At 50.2% G+C, this 10,996-nt stretch overlaps 1 long non-coding RNA gene across 1 annotated transcript in view; it reads left to right on the forward strand.

The window, feature by feature from the left end:
* The window catches only part of LOC138118318 (uncharacterized), a 30,573-nt gene extending 26,978 nt beyond the window's left edge, over positions 1–3,595 (forward strand). Inside the window, exons 3-4 of the long non-coding RNA XR_011155090.1 lie at positions 750–864; positions 2,138–3,595. This is a non-coding gene — a long non-coding RNA (uncharacterized lncRNA). The remainder of the gene's footprint in view (positions 1–749; positions 865–2,137) is intronic.
* The last annotated feature ends 7,401 nt before the right edge of the window (positions 3,596–10,996 follow it).

Consider the following 10,996-nt stretch of genomic DNA (forward strand, 5'->3'; position numbering starts at 1 on the left):
TAAAATTGTGAATTGTCTTGTTTAGAAGAGGTTCATTAGGAAGATTAATGAGGTATTATTTTTCCCTCATTCAATGTCGTGATACAGAGGGGACACAGTAATTTTCCCAGCTGTGCACAGCAGCGATTGCTCCTCTCCAGGGTTCCGGCAGCGCTGCGTTGTCATCAGTTAAACTGCTCAATCTTTGCAAGTGTTATTTGTCAGCTTAATTAGCCCTAAAGGAAGCACTCGTTTTAAAATGAGACAACAGTTTTGTTTTTCCCTGAGAAAGACATAATGTTCTTAGCAGTGGCAACTTGTTTAAATAAAAGAGCTTTTAAGATGAGTTTTGTATCAACCCTAAGAGTCATTTTCAGGTTTTTCCCCACCTCGAAGTGCCCAGCTTGCCTGTACCCTGTCCCCACGAGCCACCAGCCTCACCAGTGTCACATCAGTGCTGTGACAGGCCAGGCACTGTCACACCGCAGGGAAAGGTAAAACATCCTCCTGGAGGTGGGGCAGGCTGGGAATTGTCCTTCTGGCCAGTGCTCAGTTCCACAGAACCCCAGAGTCACTGAGGCTGGAAAAGCCCTCCCAGCCCACCGAGTCCAGCCTGTGTCCCATCCCCACCTTGTCCCCAGCCCAGAGCTCTGAGTGCCACCTCCAGGCCTTCCTTGGATACCTCCAGGGGCAGTGATTTCAGCTGGGACATTTCTATCTTTGGTTTATAGTGGAAGAATTCAGAATTTCTTATTTCACTGTTCTTGCAGGGTTAAAAGTTCAGAAGGAAGCTGGGAAAAAGCCACAGACAGTCTTGATTGGGTGAGTCTGATGTTTGCCCCAGACACGTGTGACCGCAAGAATCACTTCAGCTAAAAACAGCTGGTGAGTGAGGTTTTAGATAAAATTAAACCCTGTGGAAGGGGTGGAACTTGATGAGCGTCAGTAACCAGCCCTGTACCCCTGTGGCCATCCTAACGGAGAGAGCTTCAATTGACTTTCCTCTTCAGAAAAAAATCATGTGATCTTTTAAAAAATCCCAACAACCCCTCTCAAAAACTATCTTTAAAAAACCCTGTTCTACCTGAACTCTCTATTTCTCCTCAGTTTCAGGACCTGGGCTGAAATGAGGATCCCAGCTCTGTATCTTTTTCTGGTTTAATATTATTCACACTAGATGTAACAATTGACTTTCTCTTAGGGTTTTTTATGGTGTGCTTAAAAATACCAGGTTTTCAGCTGAGATGGCTGGTCTGTGTTTTCTGTCCTAAGCAATTATTTGCCAAGTTAGAACTCTTGTAAATTAATGTGCCATTTTCCACTCGCGCGAGTGGGGGCTGTTCTTGGCGTGTGTGGGAGGGAGAAGGGCAATAACTGCCTGCTGCTTCAGGAGGATGCTCTTCAAACGGGAATGATCAGCAGGAGGAGAATCAAATTCCTTCATTTCAGTGCCCTGGGAAGGATGATTGCTTGTTCTGAGTGGGAAGGGGAAGGAAGGATGGGGGCGATGGGAGTGCAGTGTCCTCACTCTGCTCTGGCACCCAGCACTGGGCCAGGCTTTGCCTGCAGAGCTCAGGAAAAGCCAAAATAACCCTTGACCAACAGGCCTTTGGTCCCACCTAGAACTGGTTGATTTTCCCTGTTCTGGGCCCCTCTGGCTGAGCTCTGCAGCTTTAATTGGGTGGTTTGGCCCTTTGATGGCACATTTGGGTCTGGGGTCTTGTTCTTCCTCTTCTTTCTCATTTTCTCCCTCCTCTTTTTTAATTCCTCTCCTCCTTTTCTTCTCCTGTTTTGATGGCTCAGGCACCACACAGCCCAGCTGTGCCACTCTGGTGCCCTCCAGCCTCCCTTGGAGCCTGACCCAGCCGAGGCTCTGGGTGTGCCGCTGGAATTTCGGTCAGTTCCCCTCATCACCGTGCTATTAATTGTTTTAATGGTGCATTCATTCAGGTTGGAAATGTGATACCAGTGAAATTTAATTTAAAAAATCAATAACTCATTAACACATTACTGCTACACCTCCATGTGACACCACATGAATCTCCTGTACTGGAGAAGCGCTTGGCTCCAGCCTGGCATCCGGGGAGCTTTGCTGCAAGAGTTGTTGGTAGGGTAATCATGAGAAAGGAGTTATTGACCCACCATTTTCTTTCTTTAGAGATTATGGCCACAGATCAGCTGGACACTTCTCTGTGGGCCAGGCAGGGCTGAAGAGCACCCAGGTAACGCTCATTCTTTGTTTTACTCAAAGAGACAGCACCGCTTGAGGCTTTGTGTGGATGGTGCAAATTCCAGCTCTTCTCAGTCCATGGGACACAGTGAGCCACAAACCTTCAGGGAGTGCCCACAGTTCTGGGACATGGCCCAGGAACTCCACCAGCACAGCAGCACCCCTGGGCGTCAGGGACGAGGTGTCCCCGCTCCTGCTGTTGTCCCTCAATACCCAGCACTGGTTTGGGCTCGGTGCCTGCCTGACTGTGCCCGGGCACCGAGGGAGCGGCTGAGCTGTGCCCGAGGGCGAGGGGGGTGTGACACCGCCCTGGGGCTCTGTGGGGTGTCCGTGTGCACAGACCCACACGAGCAGCGCCGTGTTTGGGGCTGCTCGGAGGGACAGATGGGAGAAGCAGCAACAGGGACAACTGGAACCCTTCCAGACGCTTACATGAGAACTGAGCTGCAGAGAGAACGTTTCTGAAAATGCCTTTATTCCTTAGTGGATACAATACTCTCATTACTGGTGTCTTCCCATGCATCAGTTGGTACAGTCTTTAATTAAATTATCCCCGACTGATATAAAGCCACAGTCTCAGACAGAGCCTCGTGCTGCCCAGCAGGAGCCTGGACAGGCCATGGGGACCATTGCTGTGCCCTGCAGAGGGGCAGCTCCCTCCCCACACAGCAGCAGCACAGCTGGGCTCAGGAGTGTCCCTGTCACCGAGCGGGCTGGGCAGTGAGTCCTGGCTGGACACGGAGCCCGGTCTGTGCTCCCTGTGGGAGCTGCTCCTGCAGGAGGAGCCGGGGGTGGCTCTGGGTGACTGCCCAGCCCCAGTTCTGCTGTGGCCAGTGACACAGGTGACCTCTCCAGGTGTCCCCTTTGTCCCCTTAGAGCTCCCCTCTGCAGAACCAGCACGTCACGGACAAGATGTGCCACCAGGAACATGCTCAGATATGGTGGGTTGAGGGAGGAAGAGTTTAAGAAGACTTTTATCCCAATTAATGTAATTTTTCTTTCAGGACCAGTTCAGGGGAATACTTAAGGAAAAGGTACATCTGCATGTGCACCAATTAAACCTGACTTTGCATTCCATTAGATCCCATTTTCTGGATTCCCCGCCCAACTGCTCAGGCTCCAAGGCCCACAGGAGATCCCTCAGGGGTGCACCCCATTGCCAGGATCAACTCCCCCCCCAAGTCCCCAAAGCTACAACCACGTTAATGATGATTCTTTATTAATAATCCTGCCCTCACCAATGTGCAGAGCTTTTCATTTCCATTGTGCTCTCCCTACATTAACCAATAAATCTCCGCAGAATCCCAGAGAGAGTGGGAAGTGCTGTTATTCTTGTTTTATGGATAGCAAAATGAGATACAGAGAGGTTAATAGCAAGTCTAATTGGACAATAATTACCCACTTACCACACTGAAAATTAAGAAATAATCCTCCCATTGTCATTACATCAGCAGAACAAGGCGAGAGCAGTGTTCACGTCCTCCCCATCCCACCATTTAGCCAAACAGCTGACATGCAAATGAAAGCAAAGGGAGCACAAGAGCAGATAAATAAATTGTTCTTTCCTTGTTTAACATCTATTTTGCACCACTGAGTCACTCAGGATAGAAGAAAATTATTAAATTTCCTCTGGAATCTATTAGGACATGACAAAACAAAGGCAAGCTCCATTTGTAGAACACATCTGTTGGAAAAGAAATGGAAGAAATAGGATTTAATTACTGCTGTGGACTGGTTTCACTTCATTTTTCCAGGGAGGGAAAAAATGTAGGATAAAAATTTCTGCCTTACAAAAGACCAGTACTCTGATAATTCTGTTTCTCCTGCCATGGCAGGGACACCTCCCACTGTCCCAGGCTGCTCCAAGCCCCAGTGTCCAGCCTGGCCTTGGGCACTGCCAGGGATCCAGGGGCAGCCACAGCTGCTCTGGGCACCCTATGCCAGGGCCTCCCACCTTCACAGGGAAGGATTTCCTCCCAAGATCCCATCCAGCCCTGCCCTCTGGCAGTGGGAAGCCATTCCCTGTGTCCTACATGTAAGGGAAGAGTTAATAACCAGTGACTATAAAAATTCAGGCACTCCAAGTATGGTAGAGTTTTTTAAAACTTTATCTCTGAATTAATTTGAAAATGTGGGTCAAGTCCTAAACCCTCTTTTGAAACCCCAAGTGCTTTCAGAAAGTGTTACCTGAAGGAATGGCTCAGCCAGAGTCCCAGGTGGGCAGGAATAGCTGCAAGTGCAGCTGAGATCTCTGTGCAGCTCTTACAGCCTGGGTAATGTTGCTTAAACAGCGCTGTTTGTGTGGGTGGTTTGTGATCAGTGCCACTGAATTTATTTGGGAATGAAACTTATGAAATTCAAAAGAAACAGAAAAGCATTTTGCAGGTTTTTTCAAAAGTCTGAAACATCCAGTACAAAATCATCGTCTCTATCTGGTTGTGAATTCTGTAGCACAGATGTAACTTCAGATTAAATCCCATAAAGGCGATCGATAAATCTGCAGAAATCCAGTATTTGCAATTAAATTCTGTAGAGCTGCTCTCTAAGTACACAAATTGGGAGCTCAGAAAGAACCTCTGCCTCTTGATGCATCATTTTTTGCTGTGAATGCTCCTCCTAATGAAAAATGATGGCAAACAAAAATAGATTTTCTGTCATGGGGGTAATTGTTCTTTTTCTTAGTGCACTCCAAATATTTCTGTAAAGCATCATCTGCTCTTTAAACACATATTGTAGAACATCAATGGAAGTCAATACCTTTTGTCAATGAGTAAAATATTAAAAGTAATGAGCTGACCTGTTTCTTATTTAGCTATTGATCCTGCCTCTCTCCTGGTTTGTTTTCCTGAAATGTGCAACGTTAGGGATTTGCTTTTGGAGTCAGAGAGAAGAGCCCAGGCTGGGAGGGACTGACCCTCCACTCAGAGGGGTTTATCCCATGGTCATTCCCATTCTGATGGGGGAATTAAAGTACTCTTAAATTGTCTTGAGTAAAACAATCAATGAGGGGCTGAAAGGTAGGGGCTTCTACTGATTTTATTTCCACTGATGTTGCTTTTAGTGGGGAAATGGTAGTTTTGGTGTATGGATTTTAATTAAGGCTGCAAACAACCTCTCAGAGATACAACTGAGATTGGAGGGAAAAATTAATTTTTTCTGAGTCTGAACTGCCTGTTTCAGTAATTGTGATGATTAAAAATTGAACTGGGGATTGAAGATACTAGATTAAATAAACAATAGAGTATTTTAAGTTATACTCAGTGCAGCTGCAAGTGGATTGAATGAGCGGCTGGCACAGGAGTGGAAGGGAGGGAAGCAACTCTTGCCCCTCCGGTCACGCTTTCTGAGGGCCGACCTGTGCAATTCACCAGGAAATGAATTAATCTGATGTGCTCTTGGGAATGTTTCTGACTAGGTGCTGCTCAGGGAGCCCACATTTGTGTGGAAATAAAATCCCTCCCCCAAGAGGGCTGTTGGGCACTGGCACAGTTGCCCAGGGCCACCCTGAAGGGATTTAAGGTGTGGCCGTGGCGCTTGGGGACATGGGCCAGTGGTGGCCCTGGCAGGGCTCGATGCTCTCAGAGGGCTTTGCCAGCCTCGATGTTTCCGTGGCTCTCACCAGCTGCCGCCTGCTCTCTCCGTTGTCCTCAGGTCACTGAACAGCTCAGGTGCCGTGAGGAGGGAGGGAACCCCAAAGTCCACAAAGGGTGAACAGAAGCTTAAAAGGTTCGCTGGGCTGAGTGGCCCCACAGGCTCTGGGTGTCTCTGCTCGGCCACCCCAGGATGTGAAGGGTGTTCTCACGATGGAATTCCTCTGGAATTCTTCTGGAGACAGCTTTGTACAGGAGCAGCGTCTGCACCTGGGGAAGGTCCCCAAGCCTGCTGGAGGCAGTGCTGGGAAACCAGGCTTGTAAACATCTGACACAAACACGCCTTTCTAATCAATATTGAAATGCTCCCTTCCCAGAATTTGGGTTCTGGCGCAGGTTCAAGCCTGTCTCTCATTGAGTGATTGATTTCTTTATTTCTCTTCTCTCCTGCCAGCCCCCCAGGAATGTGCTTGAGTTAAATCTCGAGAACCTTAAAATCCAGTGACTTTATCAGGGAAGGGAGTGAGGGTTCCTGGCTGGGGGAGGATGTGGGCAGGGCTGGGCTGTCCCCCAGGCTGTGCATTTGTGAGTCCTGCAGGATGAAGTTCTCCTGAAAGTGTCGTTTGTTCAGTTTGGAAGAGGCCAGGCTGGGGAAGGCTGGCTGTGAGGGGTAGGCTGGTGATCCTGGAGGGCTGTGCAGGGATATCCCTGGGGGGATGTGCAGGATATCCCTATGCTATAAAATGTGGTGCTCGGTGACTGGGCATCGCTTGGGGCTGCACCGGCACCACTCAGATCCTGAGCTCCAGAAACCCATTTTCTGTTTTTGTGAGAGGATGTGGTGTAGAGCGAGCCTGTGGAGGCCAGCAAGGCATTCCCATCTCCTTAAACTGGATTTTACCACAGGCAATGTGTATTTCTGCTCATTCTTTCCTCCTGAGCCCCTCGTGCTCAGCTGTCCAGCTGGGAGCTGCTGAAGGCGAGCACATCCAGATGTGAGCGGCACCCTCACCCTGCAGCCACCCCAGAACTCCTGCACTGCATTTCAGGTTTGAATTGCTCTGGTGAGGAGCACAGTGCCCCAAGAGAAGGCAGCAGCACGAGTGGCACCAGGCAGTGTCACGCCCCAGCGCCAGGAGCCCAAGTGCAGAGCCAGGAGCTGCGTGAGCTGCGCTTGGCAGAGCACAAAGCTCCTCAGAAGCAGAAAAACATCACAGGCGTTGAAAATGGCACTCGGGAGATCTGGAAAAGCATGTTTTCCTTAAGAGCAAGACAGTTCTAGTGGTGCTTCTGCAGTAACTCGTGTGTTGGGCTGCTGCCCACCGCTGCTTCGCTGAGGGAGGACGAGCTCTGCCCGGCGCTCTCTGCTCGGGCACAGGGATGGGATCCATCCTGCCCTGCAGCCTGCCCGGTTTTTCCTGGAGCAGATTCATTAAAAAGGGCTGGTGCCCCCTGTTATTGACAGGTGTAATGGGTTTGTTTCCTCTCCGAGTTCCTTGCCCCAGGGTTTGGGCCTCTGGGTGGCTGTGGGCTGGTGGCTCACAGCGGTATCTGGAGCCATGGCCAGCTGCTGGGAAGGGCCAGAAATGACCAAATGGCCAGGAATTCAGCACCAAATCATTTTCTCATGGTCAGCACTCCAGTAAGTACTTAAAGTATTTTGAAAAACTGCACTAAGCTTAGCTAAAATGATGGTTTTCTCACCAGAAAGTTATCAGCTCCCCTTTCTTTGGTTTATTTTACCAAAAGCTTTATGATTTTACATACTGCAATTGTTTTTATACTTCAGAAGAATTAGAAATATTTTTAGTGGATTTTCATTATTACTTGGGTCAAGACTTTTGGTCAGGTAGAACTGCTGTGAGGGCCAGGGTGTGATTTTGGATTAACCCTTTTCCTCCCAGGACAGATGGTGCCTCAGTCACAGCACCTGCCATCCCTTGCTCTTGGCCAGCCTGGACCTGCTCCAGAAGTGTGGAAACCAGTTCAATCAGACACTGCTGCCAGGCAGTCCAGAAATATCCCATGGACAGAAGGGATAAGGACAAGGTTACTATTTGGGGGGTTTGGACTCCTTCCCATCTGCTGTCAAGGTAAAATCTCTCCTAATGTTGCAGAAACTTTCAAATCCCCAGCAGAAAGAGTGTGTGAAGAGGGGGAGTTATTGACAGTTCAGCAGTGATAGAGCAGGAGAGAGAGTAAATGTTAAATGCACTTTACTATACAACAAATTTTCAGCTTATGGCATCCCAATACATCAAGAAATGTTGCTTGCTCCTGGCCAGGAAAATGTCATTCATTTTGCTATTCATACTGCTTGGAAAAAATAAGTGCCGTGCTCATGCTTGTTTACACCCTCCCAGCTTGCTGGGAAAGGCTGATTTCCCACCCTTCCCTCACAGTTTGCTGGAGAATCCCTGCTCTGTCCAGAGCAGTGGGGCTGTACCTGGGGGGCTCAGCCCCAAGGGAGCAGGGCCAGAACTCCTGGTGTCTCCTCTCCAGCAGGTCCAACAGGCACCTGCATTAATGAGGGAAAGATGTTAACACAGAACCCCTGGAATCCCAGTTCTGCTCTGGCAGAGGAGGTGTGCAGGGGAGTGGAAAACCCTCCCTTCCCAAGCGATATTGGGTTTATAGTGATAAAGACCTTTTGTCCCTCCTGGACAGCGTTTCAGCACTCACAGCTGCTCCAGGCAGTGGCAGCAGGGCAGAGCTGGCATTTTGCTGCACCTGATCTGGGGGCTCTGGGTATCTTCAGTCTTGGTCTGAAGTTTCTTACCTGAGACTGCTTTAGATAAGAATCCAACTTAATGTGCTGGGCTTTGGTGTACCCTGGGTGTCAGATCCCCTGCTGCAGGCAGGGTGAAGCCAGACAAAATGACGAATTCGGTGTGCGTTTGCCTCTTGGAGCACATCACAGCTGAGGACTGTGAAAAAACATAATAAATAAAACACAATCCCCTCTCCGGGGAGCCTTTCCCAGACACGTCTCCTGTGCCCCGAGCCCCGTGGGATGAGGACACCCATGAGTACCCCTGGCTGTGACAGGAGTGCTCATCTCTGCAGACGGGATCCCCGCAGAAGCCGGGAGCTGTGCGGGGAAACGTGGCTGATAAGGTTCACTCATGGACTTCAGTTTGTGAGGGTTGCTGGCAATTACTGGAGCGAGATAAAAGTGTTCCAGGAAGAGAGGAGCAGGAAGGAAGAAACAACCCCTCCAATGTGCAGAGGAGTATCTTGGTTTTACAGCTGCACACAGCATCGATCAAAATGCCACCTGCACACCCTGGCTGCTACCTGGAATTACACAGATCCCCTGAGCTTACAGGATGCATAAAATACACTTTTAATGAGGCAGGCTCTGTCTGTGGATCCAGGAGGCTTAAAAAGAGAAGTACAGGATATATATGTCCAATCCCTGCTCACAACAGAGGAAAAGGCATTAGAGCCACCAGCTCTAATTTTCACAGCTTAGTAGGTGGTGTTCTAAAGTGCTCAAACTAAGTTCAGATGCTCTCAGGAGTCTTTTGGGGGACATGCAGGTCCTTAGCATCGGTCCATAGCCTATTTAGGAACACTGGGCAGGCTGAGGAAAGGCAAATGTTGGACAATTTTAGAGGTGTCTGCATAGAATCAAATCCCAGACTGGTTTGGGCTGGAAGGGACCTTAAAGCTCATCTTGTGCCACCCCTGCCCTGGGCAGGGACACCTTCCACCAGCCCAGGCTGCTCCAAGCCCCGTCCAGCCTGGTGACCAGTGCAGCTCTGCAGTGGCCGGGGCCAGCCCCGAGCCCTCACCCTGTGCAGCTCAGTCTGTTCCTCACACACCCCAGCGCTGGGGTCAGAAAAAGTGGCAGGAAAGAATAGGCTATTTTTATTTCAGTGTGTATCAAATCCTGGTTTTATAACTTATTAATGATAAATTGATCTCAGGAGATATTAACTCTGTATTTACAGAGTGTTTAGACATGCTGGGGGCTGTTTTAAATGTACCAGCTGCTCAGTGCTGATTTAAGTACACAGATGTTCTTATTAGCATAACATTCAAATTCGATGCCCTTCTTATCTGCATCCTGTCAAAGCACAAAAACAGCGGCTCCACAGCCTGGGAGCTCCAGGCAGGAACAGCCTTTCCTCCCCCTGGACCTCCTCACGGGCTGAGCTTGCAGCAACATGTGCACCCCATCCCATCCCATCCCATCCCATCCCATCCCATCCCGTCCCGTCCCGTCCCGTCCCGTCCCGTCCCGTCCCGTCCCGTCCCGTCCTGTCCCGTCCCGTCCCGTCCCAGCCCCTCAGGGCTCCAGGAGGGATCCCAGCAGGTGCTGGGGACGGAGAGGGGGATTTTGGGGGTGATTTGGTGGAGCCGCATGGGCTCAGGGCTGAGCAGCCCTTGGGTCACTGTGAACCAAAGGTGGGGGTGACCCCGTGCTCGGCGCTGTGCTCCGTGGGGTTTGCAGGTGTTTGCGGGTTTCTGCTGCTGCGCTTCCCTTTGTGCTCATTTCTTTTCCAGCCCTGCTCTCTTTTCCTCTGGGAGGGATGAGCGTGCTGGGGAGCAGCGCCTGTGGCCTTTGAACCACAGGAGCAGGCAAGCACCACAAACCCGCGTTTGGCTCCGTGTTACAGAGCAGTGCTGGCAGTGAAACAGAGCTGGGAAGGGCAAACCCGGCCTGGGCGACCCTTGGCTGGCAGCTGGGATGTGCAGGGAGCTCTGGTTTCCCTGGGATGAGGAGCAGCAGGAGCCTCATTACGGCCCTTTCGATCATCTCCGAATTCTCCCAGGTTATCCTAGAACGGAATAATGGAATATCCCAGTTAGGAGGGAGGGACCCACAGGGCTCAGTGAAGAGCAGCTCCTTGCCCTGCACAGGACAGCCCGGGGACACCCGGCTCGCACAGTGACCGGCCCAGGTAGAACTGCTCAGGAAGGTTTTCTCTCCTTGCTGGGTGCTTTAAATGCGCTTCCCGTGGCTGCCCAGGACGGAGGAGGCAGCAGCTGTGATGTGCTGGTGGAGCAGAGGTTGCGGCAGGGGATGAAACTGCCCTGTCCGAAGGCGTTCTTCTCTCTGGGGGGCAGAGCCCTCCGAAGAACCTTTTGCTCCTCATTTTCACTTTGTCATTCCACTTTCTACATTGTTTCACAGAGAAACAACCAACCAACCAAATCTCTTCATTGTTTCAGCCTACCCACAAACAGG

This window comes from Aphelocoma coerulescens, chromosome 13 (genome assembly GCF_041296385.1).
Source record: "Aphelocoma coerulescens isolate FSJ_1873_10779 chromosome 13, UR_Acoe_1.0, whole genome shotgun sequence".
Lineage (NCBI taxonomy): Eukaryota > Metazoa > Chordata > Aves > Passeriformes > Corvidae > Aphelocoma > Aphelocoma coerulescens.